The sequence below is a fragment of the Rhinolophus hipposideros genome, assembly GCF_964194185.1.
Source record: "Rhinolophus hipposideros genome assembly, chromosome: 3".
Taxonomy (NCBI): Eukaryota; Metazoa; Chordata; class Mammalia; order Chiroptera; family Rhinolophidae; genus Rhinolophus; species Rhinolophus hipposideros.
This window is the reverse complement of record NC_138049.1, coordinates 101,388,424-101,405,904: the sequence shown is the minus strand read 5'-3', so window position 1 is coordinate 101,405,904 and position 17,481 is coordinate 101,388,424. Positions and strand designations below refer to the sequence as shown.

At 50.7% G+C, this 17,481-nt stretch overlaps 1 pseudogene across 1 annotated transcript in view; it reads left to right on the top strand.

Annotated features, from left to right (window-relative positions):
* Positions 1 to 17,481, top strand: part of LOC308494574 (large ribosomal subunit protein uL10-like) — a 36,830-nt pseudogene that overhangs the window by 673 nt on the left and 18,676 nt on the right. Inside the window, exon 2 of the transcript in view lies at positions 5,462 to 6,367. The product of the transcript in view is annotated as a large ribosomal subunit protein uL10-like (transcript). The remainder of the gene's footprint in view (positions 1 to 5,461; positions 6,368 to 17,481) is intronic.

The following is a 17,481-nucleotide window of genomic DNA, read 5'->3' as shown; positions in this document are numbered from 1 at the left end:
CATTCCCATATTCACATGCACACGCACACACACTTACATCAACACACACATTCACACAGTATACACTCATTCTTGCACACACACACACATACTCATATACACTCACACATGCACATTCACCTAAACACACCCACACAGAGTTTTTCGCTAGGCTGGCACTTCCCTGTCAGCGCTGCTTTCAGTCCTCTAGTCACGGCCTTTCTGTCCTTTCCTCTCTGTTCCTGCCCCAGCTCTCCGGGCCCCACTCACCCATTTCTGAAGTGTTTGCATGAAGTTTGCTGTTCACAGTCTCAGCCGTGGAATGAGGGAAGCCCTCGGGTTTGAGAGCCTAGGCTTCGAGCCTTCATGATGGGTGGGGTCACTTAATCCCCTCACCTCAGTTTCCTCAGCTATACAATTGGGAATAAGACTGGCCCCTCACCTTACAGGGTAATGAATTCAAATGAAATCAGTTAAGTGGGAGGTCTTACAAACTGGATCTGCGTGGGGAGAAGTTAGCCAGGGAGAATGAGGTCTCGTGGGCACTCACTGACTTCCCAGTGTCACCTTTCCAAGGCCACCAGCCTCAGTAACCCAGAGTATCCAAGCAACGTTCTGTGCTTTGAGAAGATTGCCACGGGCTGGAGCTGGACACCAGGTCAGGATCCCAGCCTTCAGCTCACCCCAGACCTTCCAGAACAGGCCTGTCTGCCTCCCTCCCCGGGCCTCAGACTCCACCCCCAGACCCTGCCCTCCCGTTCTGGGCTGAAGTCCCTACACTCATTCCCCACCTGTGCGTCCAAAGCAGCCTTATGTTTGTTTACCCTCAGCCCAAACTCCAGCCTCCAGGCTAACACAGTGACAGCCCCATGCACACACTGACAGGCTGAGCAGACTCGCTCCAGCCCACCCCTCTCCTGAGGTGCCCCCATCTTCCCCATATCCCCAGAAGTCAGTGCTCCCTGCTTCCCCATCCCACCCCAACTTCCTAAACTGCCGGCATTTATTATTGCATTTTCTTTTTTTAATTTTTTAAAAAAAATTTTATTGGGTGACAGTGTGTCTTTTCCAGGGCCCATCAGCTCCAAGTCGTTGTCCTTCAGTCTAGTTGTGGAGGGCGCAGCTCAGCTCCAAGTCCAGTTGCCGTTTTCAATCTTTAGTTGCAGGGGGCGCAGCCCACCATCCCAAGAGGGAATAGAACTGGCAACCTTGTTAAGAGTACATGCTCTAACCAACTGAGCCATCTGGCCGTCCGCCCCTGTTATTGCATTTTCCATCCAGAGCTGAGGGGCCTTGGAGAGAGTCTGCTCCCCATCCTTCTACTCCGCTTATGGGGAAACTGAGGCCCAGAGAGAGGAAGCAGCTTGCACGAAGCCATAGATGTTAATGAGTCAGATAAACTTCATCTAGGGAGGCCCATAATTCCCCACTCAGGGGTAACCCATTGTACCTCAGCATCCATTACAGTCCTATTTTATTAAGCAGGTTTTCTTTTTTTGTTTTATTAGTTTCAGGTGTACAAAGCAATGTAACTGAAATAGGTTCTTTTTACAGGAGCACTGGGTTAGTAGTCAGAACTGGGGTCCAGTCCTGGCTCTGCAGTAACTGGCATGTGACTTTAGCCTCAGGGCCTCAGTTTTCTCAGCTCTAAACCGGGCTTTTAAACTTCCCTTGCAGTTGAAAACAAAAGAGTTGCTATTTGTGAAAATGTAGATTGTAAACCAGCCCAGGCTCAAGCCTCAGCTGTCTGCTAATGAATGACATGAAAACGAAAACACCCTTAAACAACACATCTACTAAGCCAGTAAAAATAAATTCAAACAGCACAAGCCGATGTTGGCTGGGCTGGAAGGAAACAGGGACGTTGGCTCCTAAATCCCCCACAGCTCTGCTGTTTGGGCGGAGGTTGGGAGCCCAGTGCAGCAAAATGTAACAGCCGCCACTGCCAGAGAGAACGAGTCACACCCTTCAACCTGGCAGGTTATTGCACATTGGGAAATAAATCGCAAGGAAATAACAGAAACGAAGAAACGCAATTTGCACTGATAGGGTTATCTGGAGTGTGAAAAAATTAGAAAAGGTCCAACTGGTCATTAAATCATAGAACGTATACAGGAAGAAATGCCATCCTAGACTGGCAGCGACTGCCAGTTGTCTCCCTGAAACCATCTCTTTTCTGCCTTAGGGGGAAAATAGCATAGTACATCACTGCCCAGAATGAATATTTCATTTCCCAACCTCGCTTGCAACTAGATGTGGCCTTGTGACCAAGTTCGGGCCAACGGGATATGCATAGAACAGTCACCTATGACATGTCATTACAGAGAGAATCTCCCCACCTCCTACCCTCACTTCCTCCTCCTTCAGGATGGAATGGAGTTTGAGTTTGGGCAGCTAGCTGAGGTCATTTAGAGGAAGCCATCTACTGAGAATGGTAGAGTAACAGGAGCAAAGGAGCCTGGATTTCTCGCCATCATGGCGGGACTGCCGACCTCTAGTTTTTGCTTGAGAGATGAGTGTTCAAGTCATTGCTAATTTGGGTTTTCTGTCGTTAGCAGCCAAACTGCATTCTCACTGATGCATGCACATAGGGAGGACATATCAAATGGAAAAGTAAAACACAAGAGTGGATGCTCTTTATGGATTACAACGCTATAAATTATACGCTCGTGAGAGACCACGACTGAGTAGGCAATCATCACTAATAGCGTGGTGGTGCTGAATGGGTTGTTTTCCCTTGTAAACCGTTTTAGTGGCTGAATCAGTCAGGAGAGGCTAGGCTATGCTGAGGTGACAAGTAACTCCTAAATCGCAATGGCTTCAAACAACCAAATATAATTCTCACTTGCTCTTCATGTCCATTGTAGATTGGCAGGAGGCTCTGCTCGTCGTGGCCACTCGGGGAATCAGGCTGGAAGAGAAGCCATGCCAGAGGGAGAGAGAGAACTCTGGAGGGTCTTGCAGTAATTAAATGCTCAGGCCTGGAAGTGACCCTTTCATTTCTGCTCACAGCTCATTGGCCAGGACAGTCCTGGAGCCTACGCATCACCCGCTCACCCTCAACAAGACCTGAAAGTGTAATTCAACCCTATCTCCTAGAAGTTGCAGAGCTGGAAAGAAAAGCTTGGCCAAATGCACTAATGACTATCCCAGATGCATAATGAAGAAACTTTAGTAGTACAAACATTTGTGAGAATTTTTAGACATTGTCCTTCTAGACCAAAAACTCTATGTTTCTACAAGCCTTTGTATTCCTGATTAGAACGGAATTCCCTGAGGTATAATAGAGCTCCTTCCTCCTTCAGTAGCTCCCACATGCCTATCACAGGGCTGGGTCCATTGGAAGCATGATAAGAGGAATTATAACCGTAATGATGGCAGCTGACCTGCTCACCGTGTGCTAGGCTCTGCACATTCTGATCACAGCACCTACCCATTATTCACATGCCAGGTGAGGTTCTCTTCACCTTATATGGATTACTTAATCGAGTCCTCATAAAAATCCTTTGCGGCCAGTACTGTTATTATTCCCATCTTACAGATAATGACCCTGAGGCACAGAGAGGTTAAGTGACTCGCCAAGGATCACCGCTAGGAAAAGGCAGAGCCAGGAATGAATCAATCCATGTGGCACCAGAGGCCATGCGATCCTATGATCCTGCCAAACTCTGGAGAGCAGGAATAAGGGCAAGAAAATACAGGCTTCCCACCTCAAGGGCCTCACAGTCCGGTGCCTGCAGCAGGATACCCTCAGTGGGGCCCCTATGCTAGTCTGAAAGATGCCCCCTCCCCAAGATGTCCACATCCTAATCCCCGGAACCTGTGAATGTTACCTTATTTGGCAAAAGGGATTCTGCAGATGTGATTAAATTAAGGGTCTTGAGGTGAAGACATTATCCCGGGTTATCCAGGTGAGCCCAGTGTCATCACAAGGTTCCTTGTAAAGCAAAGAGAGAGGCAGGAGAGTCTGAGACAGGGTGATGCAAGCAGAGAATGGAGTGACGTGGCCACAGCCAAGGAATGCTGGCAGCCTCTAGAAGCTGCAGGAGGCAAGGGACAGTGTTTCCCTTGGAGCCTCCAGAAGGAAGCAGCCCTGCTGATACCTTAGGACTCACTTTGGACTCTGCCCCCAGAACTGTAAGATAATAAATCTGCATTGTCTTAAGCCACTGAGGTTGTGGTAATTTGTTACAGTTGCAACAAGGAAACTAATACCCCCACCCTCCATTTCTGTCTTCACAGACCCAGAAACTCCTGCATGCTCCCTCACCCCAGTCCCATGTATCTCCTTTGGCTGGAGGCTGAGAAAGAGCTAGGAAAGAGATGGGAAGCATTGTGCCCTCTCAGTTACCTTGGGATGTAATCTGCATTGCCTCCCCTGCTCTGTGGGTCCTGGACAAATCCTGGTTCTATTTCTAGAACAGGGCTTCCCATGCACAGCATTCCACGCCACTCTTCTCCACTTGCGGGTATCTCCTGTCTCCTGTACCCAGGCTGGGTCCACCATCACTCCCCAGGGCTGGAGCACTGCCACACTCCCACAGGCCAGGCCCTCTCTGCCAAGCCACCAGGGGAAGGGGAAGGTGTGCCAGCCAGGGGAACAGTCACAGAGAGACCTGCCAGACATTAGGCTGAGAGGCCAGCAGAGGTAAGAGATAGGAATAGGTGAGAGCAGATCCACAGAAAGTCAGAGCTGGGAGAAGGAGAGCAGGAGAAGAACTAGGGAGCCAAGACACACAGCATGTCTGTTTCCTTTATCCACAGCAAAAATGGCAGCATGCATAGGCTGAAAGTAAGCAGACAGTCGGTTTACCAGAGGGGGCTCAGGCACCAATTCCTGGTCCAATCGGCTGTGGCAATAGCAACGGCTCCAGTGCACAGCATAAAACCCAAGGGCTCTGCAGCCTGCGCAGCCTGGCTCGCTTTGGTCCCTGGGTTTGCTCAGACCTCTTTTCCCTCCCCCACCCCACCCCTGTTCCAGCCACTCTGGCCTCTGCTGCAAGCACATTCCCATCTCCACGCCTTTGCCTTTGCCATTACAGTTCCCTTGCCTGGCAGGCCCAGATGACCCCGTGGCTCTCCATCCTTTCACTCACTACCCTTTCTAGAACAGCAGCCCACGACATCACTCTGTAACTCAGTTTTCTTCCATGGCATTTATCACAACCTGACACGAGACCACATGGGTTTTGTTTAATGTCTGTCTGTCCCACTGGAACTTAATGTCACGGATGTGTCCCAGTGTCTCCGAACTGCGCTGTCGGATCCAGTAGCCAGGAAGCCCAGGTGACTATTGGAATTTACATTTATATGAATTAAACAATGACATAGAACTTAAAGTTCAGCTCCTCAGTGGCACTGGCCACATTTCCACTGCTTGGCAGCCACATGTGGACAGTGGCTGCCAGACTGTACAGATACAGAACATTCCCAGAACTCAGACTTTGTGTCAAGAATCAACTCATGTAGCTCCTCCTGCCAGGCGAGTGACATTGTCTTTAAACCCCACGTGGCAATCCCTGACGCACCGCCGTGATGCCCACGAAGACAAAGCGACTTGGAAGTTCAGCCACTTCCTTGAGAACATCCGACTTGTGGATGATGATCCAGAATGCTTCATCGTGGGAGCAGACAAGGTGGGCTCCAAGCAGATGCAGCAGGTCCGCACGTCCCTCCACGGGAAGGCGGTGGGGCTGGTGGGGAAGAACGCCAGGACGCGCAAGGCCATCCGAGGGCACCCGGAAAATGACCCAGCTCTGGAGACACGGTTGCCTCATCTCCAGCGGAATGGGGGCTTTGTGTTCACCAAGGAGGACCTCACTAAGATCAGGGACATGCTGCCACCTGTGCTGGCACCATTGCCCATGTGAAATCACTGTGCCAGCCCAGAACACTGATCTGGGGCCCAAGAAGACCTCCTTCTTCCAGGCTTTAGGTGTCACCACTACAATCTCCAGGGCACCATTGAAGTCCTGAGTGATGTACAGCTGGTTAAGACTGGGGACACCGTGGGGGCCAGCGAAGCCACACTGCTGAACAGGCCGCGCATCTCCCCCTTCTCCCTTGGGCTGGTTGTCTAGCAGGTACTTGACAATGGTGGCATCTACAACCCAGAAGTGCCTGACATCACAGAAGAAACTCTGCATTCCTGCTTCCTGGAGTTGCCAGTGTATGTCTGCAGATTGGTTACCCAAATGTTGTGTCAGTACCCCATTCTATCATCAACGGGTACAAGTGGGTCCTGGCTTTGTCTGTGGAGACTGATGACACCTTCCCATTTGGTGAAAAGGTCGAGGCCTTCTTGGCTGATCTCTCTGCATTTGTGGCTGCCACCACCACTGCCCCAGCCAAGGTTGAAGCAAAGGAAGAGTCAGAGGAGTTGGATGAGGTATGGGATGTGGTCTCTGATCAATCCCCAAAAAGCAACCAGCACAGCCTTCTTTATTTGTGAAACAAGGAAATAAAGGCTGACTTCTCTTTAAGAAAAAAAAAAGAATCAACTAATATAATGCAGGTTGAAGCATTGCATAAGACATTGTGCCAATACAACTGGCTTCATACTGAGCAGGTCTAATTATGAGGCCCACCCCCCTTGCCTCCTGGGTGCCCCTCACTCTCTCTTCCTGTCTGCCTCCCCTGACGTCATCCCCAGGCTCATGTCTATGTCTCCTACCCTCCCTCAGGGGGGTAGGCTCCCTCCTGGATGCTCACACCCCCCTGTGCTCACCTTCCTAACAGCACTGACTGGATTCCAATTGCTTCTCTCTTTGCCTTCCCGCAGCACGGGTCATCTGAGGAACTGGGATGTACCTTTTATCTCTATTGCCGGAGACACCACAAAGATTTCAGTAAATGTTGGCTCTCAGTGGAGTTTTCACCCTTGTTCATTCTCTATTCTCCTGGCGTCCACAGTATTAGACTCCCCGTGTCCATACCTTGTCAGAGAACCCCTTCCTCCACAAGCTGATGGAGCCAAGTGGCCGAGCCTTGTGATTGTGGGGGTAGCAGGCCAGAAAAAGGGAGCCCCCTTTGTGTCTCTTGGTCTTATTGTCACATGGCCTTCTCATGCAGTCGTAGCATTACACATCACCTGGCCTTTAACCATGTGGAAAAGGCTCTGCTCCTTTGGATACACGTGCTCAGGGGAAGGCTTATGCTACCCCACAGTACATCCCCTCCCTCCTTGGAGAAACCCCTGCTACCCTCCCTCCCGACCTCCCTCTCTGAGGTCCTGGCTCAGGCAGCAGGGCTCCAGGTGGGGACAGAGGAGCAGGGAGAGAGCTGGGCCCAGGGCCATGTGAAGACAGGAGAGAGGGCACCGTGGGCTGTGTGTCCCCCCACCCCCAACCCCAGCCTGCTCTGTCGGGGTTCTGGACCATCTGCACAGTCTCTCAGACATTAGCTGTTCAACTTGCCTTCACCTTCCCAGATACTTCCACCCAGAGCCTTGGTGGGGAGGGCCCCTTCCACCCCCACGTGATGCCAGTAGTGGGAGCAAGTCCCTAGAAAGCTCCTGAGCTGAGGGAGGTGCTCAAGGAGAGGCAGGAACTTGGATGCACATTCCTGATATCCAGGTCCAGGAATCTCTCCCTCCCTGCTGCTCCTTCCATGAGCTCAAGGAGTCAGGAATTGCATTTTCCCAGGGAGGCCATTGTCCACAGTGTTTGGGAAGCTCCTGATCGGAAACCAGAGTAGGCTCCCAACCCAGACACAGGTAGAATTGGTGGGGGTTAGTGGGAGCCAGTAGAGGACTGCTGGGGGAGTACTGGGGGGCCTTCCCTCCTTGATTGCCTGAGATACTGAGAGCCGCAGTGTGTGAGGCCCAGCGTTGGGGTGTCCTAAGCTCCTTAATAAAGACTCCATACCCCTCTACTCCCCTTGAGGTCTGTGTCGCAGGGGACAGCCCTTGGGCCTGGGTTTGGAAACGCACTATGTCTGCAACCCCAGGCTCCCAGAGAAGGACCAGCACATTGGCTCATTGAACAATCCTATGGCCGAAATTGGCTGGAGGAGGGTGTATCCTCCCTGTCACCAGGGCCTCTTGCTTTGTCATAAGATTGCTCCTTCTCAGGTGACATGTAGTCATTCTCTCCACCCCACTATAGCCCAGGACAATGGCAGAACAGGGTTGCACCAGAAACCCAGGCTTCCTAAGTGCCGTTCTGTTAATTCTCATGCCTCCTTACTCAGCATACCATAGTGGACTGCAAGGTCAAGAAGCCACAGAGACTTCTCCTACAGAGGAAGTGGCTTAGCCCAGAAGGAGAGGGATTTGGGGGCCTTTGAAGTGATTGCCTTTCCTCAGACGCACCCAAGCACCCAAATGCTCCTCTGGGGTAAGCGGATATCTGCTCATCTGCTGGCTGCCCAGCACCCAAGCTCCCTACCTTTTCACAGAATCTCCCAGTGTGTGAGTCTGGCAGGAGGGCAGGGACCCAACTCATTCTGGAAGCCAAAGGGGTGCAGATAGTCCCCCTCCCTGCCGGGCTATGGGCACAGAAGCCATCTTGGCCTGAGGGCATTTTTGCACAGGATTTTATTTTTTACGTTAACACACAGTAAAAGTGATTTAATTTTTTTGTTGTCCAGTTCTATGAATTTTAACACGTGTAGATTCATGTAACCAGCACCACCACAATCAGGACCCTGAACAGTTCATTACCAAAAAATCTCCCTCCTCCTTTCCCTTTGCCCTGGAGGGAGTGACATGGAGAAGTGGGGACCATTAAAATTGTTCACAATGTGCCAGTGTCCAGACATGCTGGTGGCCATGGGCAGTGGTGTCCCCTGCCCTAGCTCGGCCCTCGCTGGGCATGACTCTGGCTGCCCCCTTCATCAGCCTTTCTTGCTTCTGGCCAGTTTTCTGAGCCTGCTTCTCCAGCTGCCTCATCAATTCAAGGAGCTCTGATGTGTCCTTTCTATAAATTCCTTCCTTACTTGTGTTGGACAGACTTGTGGTTTGTGTGTGTGTGTGTGTGTGTGTGTGTGTGTGTGTGTGTGTGTGTTTTTACAGTTTGCAGTGTGATCCCTGCAGTTCAGGTGGGACTGGGGCCTGGGTGGATAACTCCCTAGAGATGTGCAGGGCCAGAGGGAAATGGGATCTTTTGGGATGTCCTGCAAAGGTAAGATCCTGTCCCTGGGGCCCTTCCCTGCGGAGTGGTCCCCTAGCCAGTCATTTCAGGGGTGGGAGGTGATGCCGGCAGACAGAGTTTGCCCCTCCCCCCAGTAGCCTCATTTTCTCTCTTGCCTGGGTTTTAGTGTCCCCACATCTCGGCCGGCCTGAGCGCCAGAGGCAAAACCAGCTGCCTTCCCCTCATCGAAGAAGAAGCAGAGCCCCTGCTGGGAAAATCTGGGGGAGGGGGGATTATTTTCAACTTGGGGCCCCCTGCAGGCTGGAGCAGGGGCGGTGTGGGGGCGGTGGGGGCTGCCCAGCTCCTCCTTCCCGAGGTTGGCGGGGAAGGTTTCCATGGAAACAGCAGCTTCGGCATCTCCAGAGATTTGGGGGGAAACTGGCTCTAAAAAATCACCATCTTCATTTCAGAGGGGCGGGCAGCATAGCTCCGAGGAGAGGTTAGGAGCTTCAGGGCCCGCGGGGCCTAGAAGAAGAGCTGGTGCCCCCTTGGGGCCCAGGTCTGTCCCCATCAGTTCCCTGAAGTCCCCTCACGTGCCTCACCTCTCTCTGCATCACCTTCCTCCCCATCTAAGGTGCAGCCTTCTCACAGCGCCTCCCATCATCTCTCCACCCAGGCCCCTCCTCCTCCTCCTGTTGGGGCAGAGCCCTAGCCCTTGTCTCACTGCTCCTCAGCTTCCATCCTCACACGCAGTGGAGACATGGTGCCCAGCCCCCAGCGCCCAGCACACTGCCCCCCATTACAGCGTTGGGAGAGCAGGAGACAGCGAGGGGAATCTTGCTGGGGAGTTAAAGTATTGCAGCTTCTCATGTTCCTGTTCCCTCGCTGGGGAGAGTTGGAGGGGGACCAATCTGTGTGTGACCGATGGTGGGCAGAATCAAGCATGCCAGCCTCAAGGCATGTGCAGACATGAAATCAACTGGAACTCTTGCTTTTAAAATGACTTTTCCAGTAGTTTTCCTCCCTGGCCAGGCTTCCCCACCTCTGTCAAGAATCTTCTTAATTTCTGGTGCTGCAGCGGACCTTGCCAGACTATTCTGGAAGAGCAACTCACTCCTGTCCTTTCCATATCTAGACCCCTTCCCACGCAACTATTCATTCATTCATTCATTCATTCATTTATTCATCAATGATTAACTCTGTTTATTTTGTGCAAAGCACTGTTTTAGTGCTGCAGACACGGTTGAAATATTGGTGGTGGTGGTGGTGGGGCAAAAATCCCAGCCCTTGTGGAGCTTATAGTTTGGAGAGAGAAGAAGAAGGAGAAGGACAAGGAGAAGGAGAAGGAGAAGGAGAAGGAGAAGGAGAAGGAGAAGGAGAAGGAGAAGGAGAAGGAGAAGGAGAAGGAGAAGGAGAAGGAGAAGGAGAAGGAGAAGGAGAAGGAGAAGGAGAAGGAGAAGGAGAAGGAGAAGGAGAAGAAGAAGAAGGAGAAGAAGAAGAAGGAGAAGAAGAAAAACACATCATATGTCAAATGTGATGAAATGATCTGGGAAAAAAAAAAAAAACACCAAGAGAGACAGAGTGTGTTTGTGCCAGGGCAAGGGAGTGGGTAGCTTGCAATTTTAAATAAGGTGCTCAGAGAGGATCTTACTGAAAGGTGATGTTTCATAATGACCAGAAAAGGTGCTTGAGCAATACAGATTTCTGAGGAAAGAACACTCTAAGCAGAAGAAACAGCACATGCAAAGGCCCTGGGGAGGGACGGGGTGCCTAGCATTTGCCAGGAGTAGCAAGGAGACCAGTGTGGCTGGAGTGGAGTGAGTAAAGAGAAGAGCAGTCAGAGATAAGGTGAGAGGTAATGGGGCAGGGTGTATGGGTTAGATGCTCTGGGCTTTGTGGGCCGCTTTTGCTAGAGTAAGGTAAGGAAAGGGGTTTTTGCTGGAGTATCAAAGACCCTCTATCATGCAGCCATATTTTGTGCATGCTATGGGCTCCTAAGCTCAGAAAGGAAGGACCAGAAAGACAGTCTGAGCCTTCCCACATTCTAGTCACCCCCGATGAAGAATCACAACCTGCCCCATGATTACGGCCCTGCTTAATTCCCTGTTTGGACTTGGACTCTGAAAGTTCAATATGGATAGTCTGTTGATTACAATCCAGGGAGGCCCAGGGGCTGCCCTGAGGCTATGCAGCCTGGTCTTTTGCCCACCAACAAGCCTCTGCCCTTTCTTCTTTCCCTGCCCCCACAGGCATCTGCAGCGTTGTGACGCTGGGCACTGCAGCAGCATCTGTGTAATTATGGTGATGATTTCACAACACGCGGCTTTCCCTTCTCTTATCACCTCCCAGTGCGAAATAAACCGTTCAATAATTAATTGACAAAGATGAACTTGTCCTCAGCTGGGCTGGGAGGGTGGGGGGTGGTCACAGCCTCTGCAGACAAATGATGTGAGAAGTAATTGCCCTAGGAGAAGAGGCAGAGGTATTAAGATCAGATTTGCAAGGTCCCTTCCAAGAGCCGGTGGGCACCAGGTGACGGCAACTGCTGAGATTTACGTTACTAATTCATCACTAATTAATGCTCCAAATTGGGCCTGACAGGAGGAGAAATAAGTGCCTCCTCATCCTCAGAGATAGAGAGACAGAGGCTGGGAACAGAGAGAGACAAAGAAGGGAGGAGACACACAATGAAACACTCAAGAGGCAGAGACAGATGTTGGGGCAGGAGTATGGGGGCGGAAGTGCCAAGACAGGATTCCAGGGCTTAGTTTCCAACTGCGCCTGTGACCCAGATAGGTCATTTTCCCTCTCTGGGCCTCAGTTGTGTACAGTAGTCCCCCTTATCTGTGGGGGACACATTCCAAGACCCCAGTGGATGCCTGAAAACGAAGATAACACCAAGCCCTGTATATATACTCTGTTTTTTCCTATACATAAATACCTATGATAAAGTTTAATGTTATGAATTAGGGACAATAAGAGATGACCAACAATAACTAATAATAAAATAGGACAATTATAACAATATCTTTTCATAAAAGTTGAGTGAATGTGACCTCTTTCTCTCTCTCTCTCTCTCTCTCTCTCTCTCTCTCTCTCTCTCTCTCTCTGTCATATTGTAGTGGTCTCCCCCTTCTTGTGATGATGGGAGATGATACAGGTGAATGATGAGGTGAAGTGAGGCGAATGACGCAGGCATCGTGACATAGCTTTAGGGTACTACACAGGTGACCTGCACACAAGCTCTGTGATACTGCGACCGTCGATGCGATAACCGAGATGGCCACAAATTGACTAACAGGCAGGGAGAGCATACAGCGTGAGGCACTTGATAAAGGGATGACTCGCATCCCAGGCAGCCATGAGATTTCATCACGCTACTCAGAACAGTACGCAATTTAAAACTAATGAATTGTTTATTTCTGGAATTGTCCATTTAATATTTTTAGACCGCAGTTGACTGTGGATAGTGGAAACTGCCGAAAGTGCAAACGTGGGTAAGGGGGAACTCCTGTAGTCTATAACATGGGGCTTGGAAATGATCTCTGAAGTTCCTTCCAGGTCTGATAATGCTGTCAGCCCTAATTTAAAAATAGACCTAGAATGATTGTGTGTGTGTGTGTGTGTGTGTGTGTGCGCGCGCGCGCGTGCGCACACACACACATGCTTCATTGCCACCACCCTGGTAGAGGCCACCATAGTCTCTTGCCTAGATTATTACATCTGCTTCTACCCTGTCCTCCCTATAGTCTCCTCTCCACCGCCAGAGTGATCTTCTGAAACAAGCCAGTCTAAGCCCCGGCTCTGCGCAAACCATGTCATCTCATCCAGGGGAAAAGCCAAAGCTGTGAGGAAGGTCCCGGCACCCTGCATCTGCTCTTGCTCACGCCCTCCAGCCACACGGCCTCCTGCCGTTTCCAGGATACACCAGCCTCTCGCGCCTCAGGGCCTTAGCAATTGCTGTTCTTTGGGCCTGGAAAGTTCTTCCTCCTCATGTCCACATGATCCACTCCTTCTCTTTGTTCGGGCCTTTGCTCATCTCCTCACCGGGCCTTCCCGGACCACCCTATTTACATAATCAGCCCTTTCCCCATTGCCCTAGGGCTTATCACCACGGACTCTCTCTGTTTTGCAGACATGTCTCTGCTCTGGAATGTCAGCTCCACAAGCAAGGACATTGTGCCTTCCGTTCATGGCTGAATCCCCAGCACCTGGGTCAGTGCTGGGCGCCAGGCACTCAGTGAATGCTGCTGAAAGAGTTCCAGGATTCTGTCTCAGAGAAGGGCTGGAAGACATAAGACAGGCAGAAGACAAGAGAGCGGAGGTCAGAGCTGGACTGGACAGGGTGGGAGGTCGGCCATGTGGGAGCTCTGCCCTTTTTTCCCCGAAGGGGTCAAAGGTGAGCGGAGACTGAGGACACGACTCGGGGGTGACTGGGGACAGGGTGACACCTCCTGAGCCCCAGGCTGGCCCAGGCCTGCCCCCAGCCTCTCCCCAGCTGGCGGCTGTTTCAGTGGCACAGAAATGCTCTCTTAGCCTGGTTCCTTCAGAAGGCGCCACCACCACAGCTTGGGTGTTCCTGGCGCCTCCCCCTAGTTTAGGAGGAGATGAGAAACCATCCAATTGCTACACAATAGGGGCCAGTTAAATAAAATGAAGTCTGCCAATAGAGTGGAAAATTAGGCAGGCATTTAGCAGGCTGAGATGAGAATTCTGTCGATACTTGGAGCGGTGTATGAAATGCTGTCATGAGACCCAAGGAGGCCGCTGCGTTGGAGACACGCATGGATTCACTCTTCCCACCACATTTATGAGGCACCTGCTGTGTGCTCGGCACCCTGCTGGGCCCAGGGGCCCAGAGGTGGGGTGACCAGCTCCTGCCCTGTCAGGACACACACAGCTGGGCTGGGAAACAGATGTGCCCACCAGCAAGGCACTGTGAAGCCATCTGTCCTTAGGAGAGGGAAAGCTCTATAGACAGAAGGCCCTATAGGTCAATCCTGGGCCTGCCTTTTCTAGGCTAGGACCCTGGGCAAGCCCTCGAGGGTGCTGGAAGCTCTGCTTCCTTCATGATGCTTTGGGAGCCATCAGCACTGAGTCCGGGGTCTAAGTAAGACGGTGGGTCTTCCTTCAGTAGCACTACTAATAATGCCTATACAGACATTACTAGGACATTAAAATAGGCTCTGAGTCCATATATTGGATCTACCACTTAACCAGCTTTAGGACTCAGTTTCCCAAAGTGTAACTGAAGATGAAAGCACCCAGCTTGTAGCATTTCGGGAATGCTCGGTTCATCCTGGCAAGAAGCTCACTATTGGCCTATGCATGCTGAGAGCCCAGTGCGTGCATTGGTTTTCTGGGGCTGCCATAACAAAGTACCACAGACTGGAGGGCTGGAAACAGGAAGTTATCCTCTCACAGTTCTGGAGGCTGAAGTCCACGATCAAGGTGTCAGTGAGCTTGGTTGCTTCTAAGGGCAATGAGGGAGCATCTGTTCCAGGCCTCGGTCCTGGCTTCCAGGTTTGCCAGCAGGCTTTCGCTTTCCTTGTAGATGGAAAGTTTCACACCATCTTCCCTCTGAACATGTCTCTCTTCACATGGCATTTTTTATAAAGATACTAGACATATTGGATTAGGGGCCCATCCTACGTCGTATGACTTCATCTTAACTAATTATGTTATATCTGCAACAACACTATTTCCAAATAAGGTCACATCCTGAGGTGCTGGGGGTTATGACATCAATATATAAATTTGGAGCACCACAATTGAACTCATAACACTGAGTGTCAGCAGTGCTTATTGAGGTCAGTGTGTGTGTGGGGCAGATCACACTTCCCTGGTAAAAAGGGGGAGGGCTTCCTAAAGGAGGCAGTGCCTGAGTGAGGGTTGGAAGATGGAGAGGATGTGTCTGTCTGCAAGGTGGAAGAGTAGGGGAGAGGGAAAGGCCATTTCAGGCTCAGAGCACGTATCAAAAGACAGCTGCCAGGGTCCAGCAGTAAGTCAGGGCTGTTATAAACGGTTGGAAAGGTGATTTTAGTGCATAAGGTTTCTTTTATGCAGTCTAAAAATCAGGCAGACATTTGAGTAGTTTTGGGAGAGGTTGCACTTGGCCTTCTTGTTAATCACTTTCTCAATCACTTTCTCTTGGTGTCTGACAACTTACAGTGCGTGGCCTCGAGGGGTGAGAGAAGGTCAGGCAAGAAAAGGGAGGGCTGGGTCAGACTGGGCTGTCCGGGGGGCATCAGAGAAGGGCAGAGCCCTAACTAGGAGGTCCTGCGAACTCTGCCTTCCTTTTATACCCAGCTGCAGCCCTCCAAAGTTGGAAAGTCCTTTGACAGTGTCCTGAAGTGACGATGCTGTGATTGGCTGTGGCAGAGAGGGGTTGTCAGCTTGGGTTTGGGGTGAGAGGCAGCATTGAGAAGCAAGAGGGTGTGAGGTCTGCGTGCCTTCCTTTCTGAGTTGCAGAGTAGCTGTGAGCTAGGATCCTGAAGCTTAATGTTCTGGGGGTGGGCAGCCCCGGAAGCCCTGGGAAAGGCCCCCAACTTGCTCTCCGCCCCTCATCCTACACCAGGGTATGGAACCAAGGTGGGGATCAGGAGACCTTCGCTGAGTCATGTCTCTGAGGCAAATTTGTTGGGTGCTGTTGGAGAAGTCACCCAATAAACACCCATTTGCACAGCTGTAGAATGGGGCAGCCTTTCTTCACAGCAGGAGGAGCTGGGGGAGGAAGGTTCTGATACTCACAGGTCTGCATACAAAGAAGGGAAATGTTTTCTTTCCTCTTTCCTCTCTGCCTCTATTTCTGAGCTCAGATTCTTGCCCTTGAGAAGTTCCTTGACTTCAGCAACTTCCTGCTCCAGTTCTGAGGGATGGAAACTCCGGAGATCCCAGGAGCACTGGTAGGGATGACAAGGGGCCACTTCTAGGGCTCTCCCCGATGTGGTGTGGGTTCACAGGGCTGGAACTCCCCAGCTGCACCGTCTATTTATTCATATCTTTCCAGCAATCTCTTTCCCTTCCTCCAAATCCCCGCTTCATCCAAACATCTCAGCATCCCCATGTCTAATGTAAACCAGGACGACCCATCTCTGCTGTGCCAGCTGTGCCATCTTGGGCAAGCGGCCCCCTCCCAGTCCAGCATCCCCAGCAGCAAAGTGACAGATGGTCTGTCCTGCCGGCTGCATAGGATGCTGCACAGGGAAACCCTAAGTGACCATCGGCACAAAAGCACCTTCTCTGGGTCAGGTGGAAGAGTTCCATTCAGGACAGATTGTATGCCAGTTGCATACATATTCTTTTGTTCTGTCCTTTGAAGATATGTTGAAATCTACCCAAATTACAAGCACATTGGTTCTTCAGTTCCCTAATGAGGAATTTATCCTACAAACAGATTTTCTGTCTTTGACTGTGTTCCCTGGAAACAGTCTATGAGACAGAGATTTGCATGCAGGACGTTAACTGGGGAACGTTCTTGGGAGCCACACATGTAGCGGAGTGAGGGAAGCAGGATGGGCACAGGGAGGAACTGAACTACCACGCAGATCCCACAGGAGTTCTGGGCTGGGGTGGCTGCAGGGATGTCCCTAGCTGGGGCAAGAGGGCTCTTGTGGGCCAGTTAGCAAATGTTATGCCCAGGGAGAAGTGTAGCCCTGGGTGAGGGTAAGTGGAGGGCAGAGCCTGAAGAGGTGTGCAGCTGTGAGCTGTTAGCAGCCAACGCTCTGGCAGCTGGGGAAATGAGTGCCGGATTCTGAAGGAGTCTGAGCAATGCGTCATAATTTCCACTCCACTTGCTTACAACAGAAGTGACACATGCACAGTGATATGCATTGCAGCAATTTATTTAGCAAAGGATTGGACAATGTTCATTAATAGGGATTTACATGAATAAATGATGGTATATCCACAAAATGGAATACTTTACAGTCATAAAGAAAGCCAAAGCTATTAGAATACTGATGTGGAACAATCCCCAAGATATAGTCTGAAGTGACAAAAATAATGTATGAAAGAGTATAAAGAATATGGTGGCATTTGCATAAAATGGGAGAGGGGTGGAAACATCAAGTAACCATATTTTTGTGTAAGGATAAAATATTTCTGGTAAGATTCATAAATACTGGTAACACTGGATATTGCCAGGTTGGGGAAGCTGGTGGCTGGGGTTGGCAGAGAGTGAGACTTCACTGTATACCCTTTTGTGTCTTCTGAATATTAAAACATACAATTGTACTATCCATTTAAATAAATTCAATTATTTACCTAATTAGATATATTCAATTAAAGACTATAAAAGAAACCACTGAAGAGGTTTTGAAGAAGGGATGGAGCGTTTCAGAACCCAAGTGCTAGGGTTAGTGCAGTGTTTTGGAAGCCTGTGGAGGCCCAAAGGGGGACCATCCTCTTACAGGGAGCAGGTAGGTCAGTG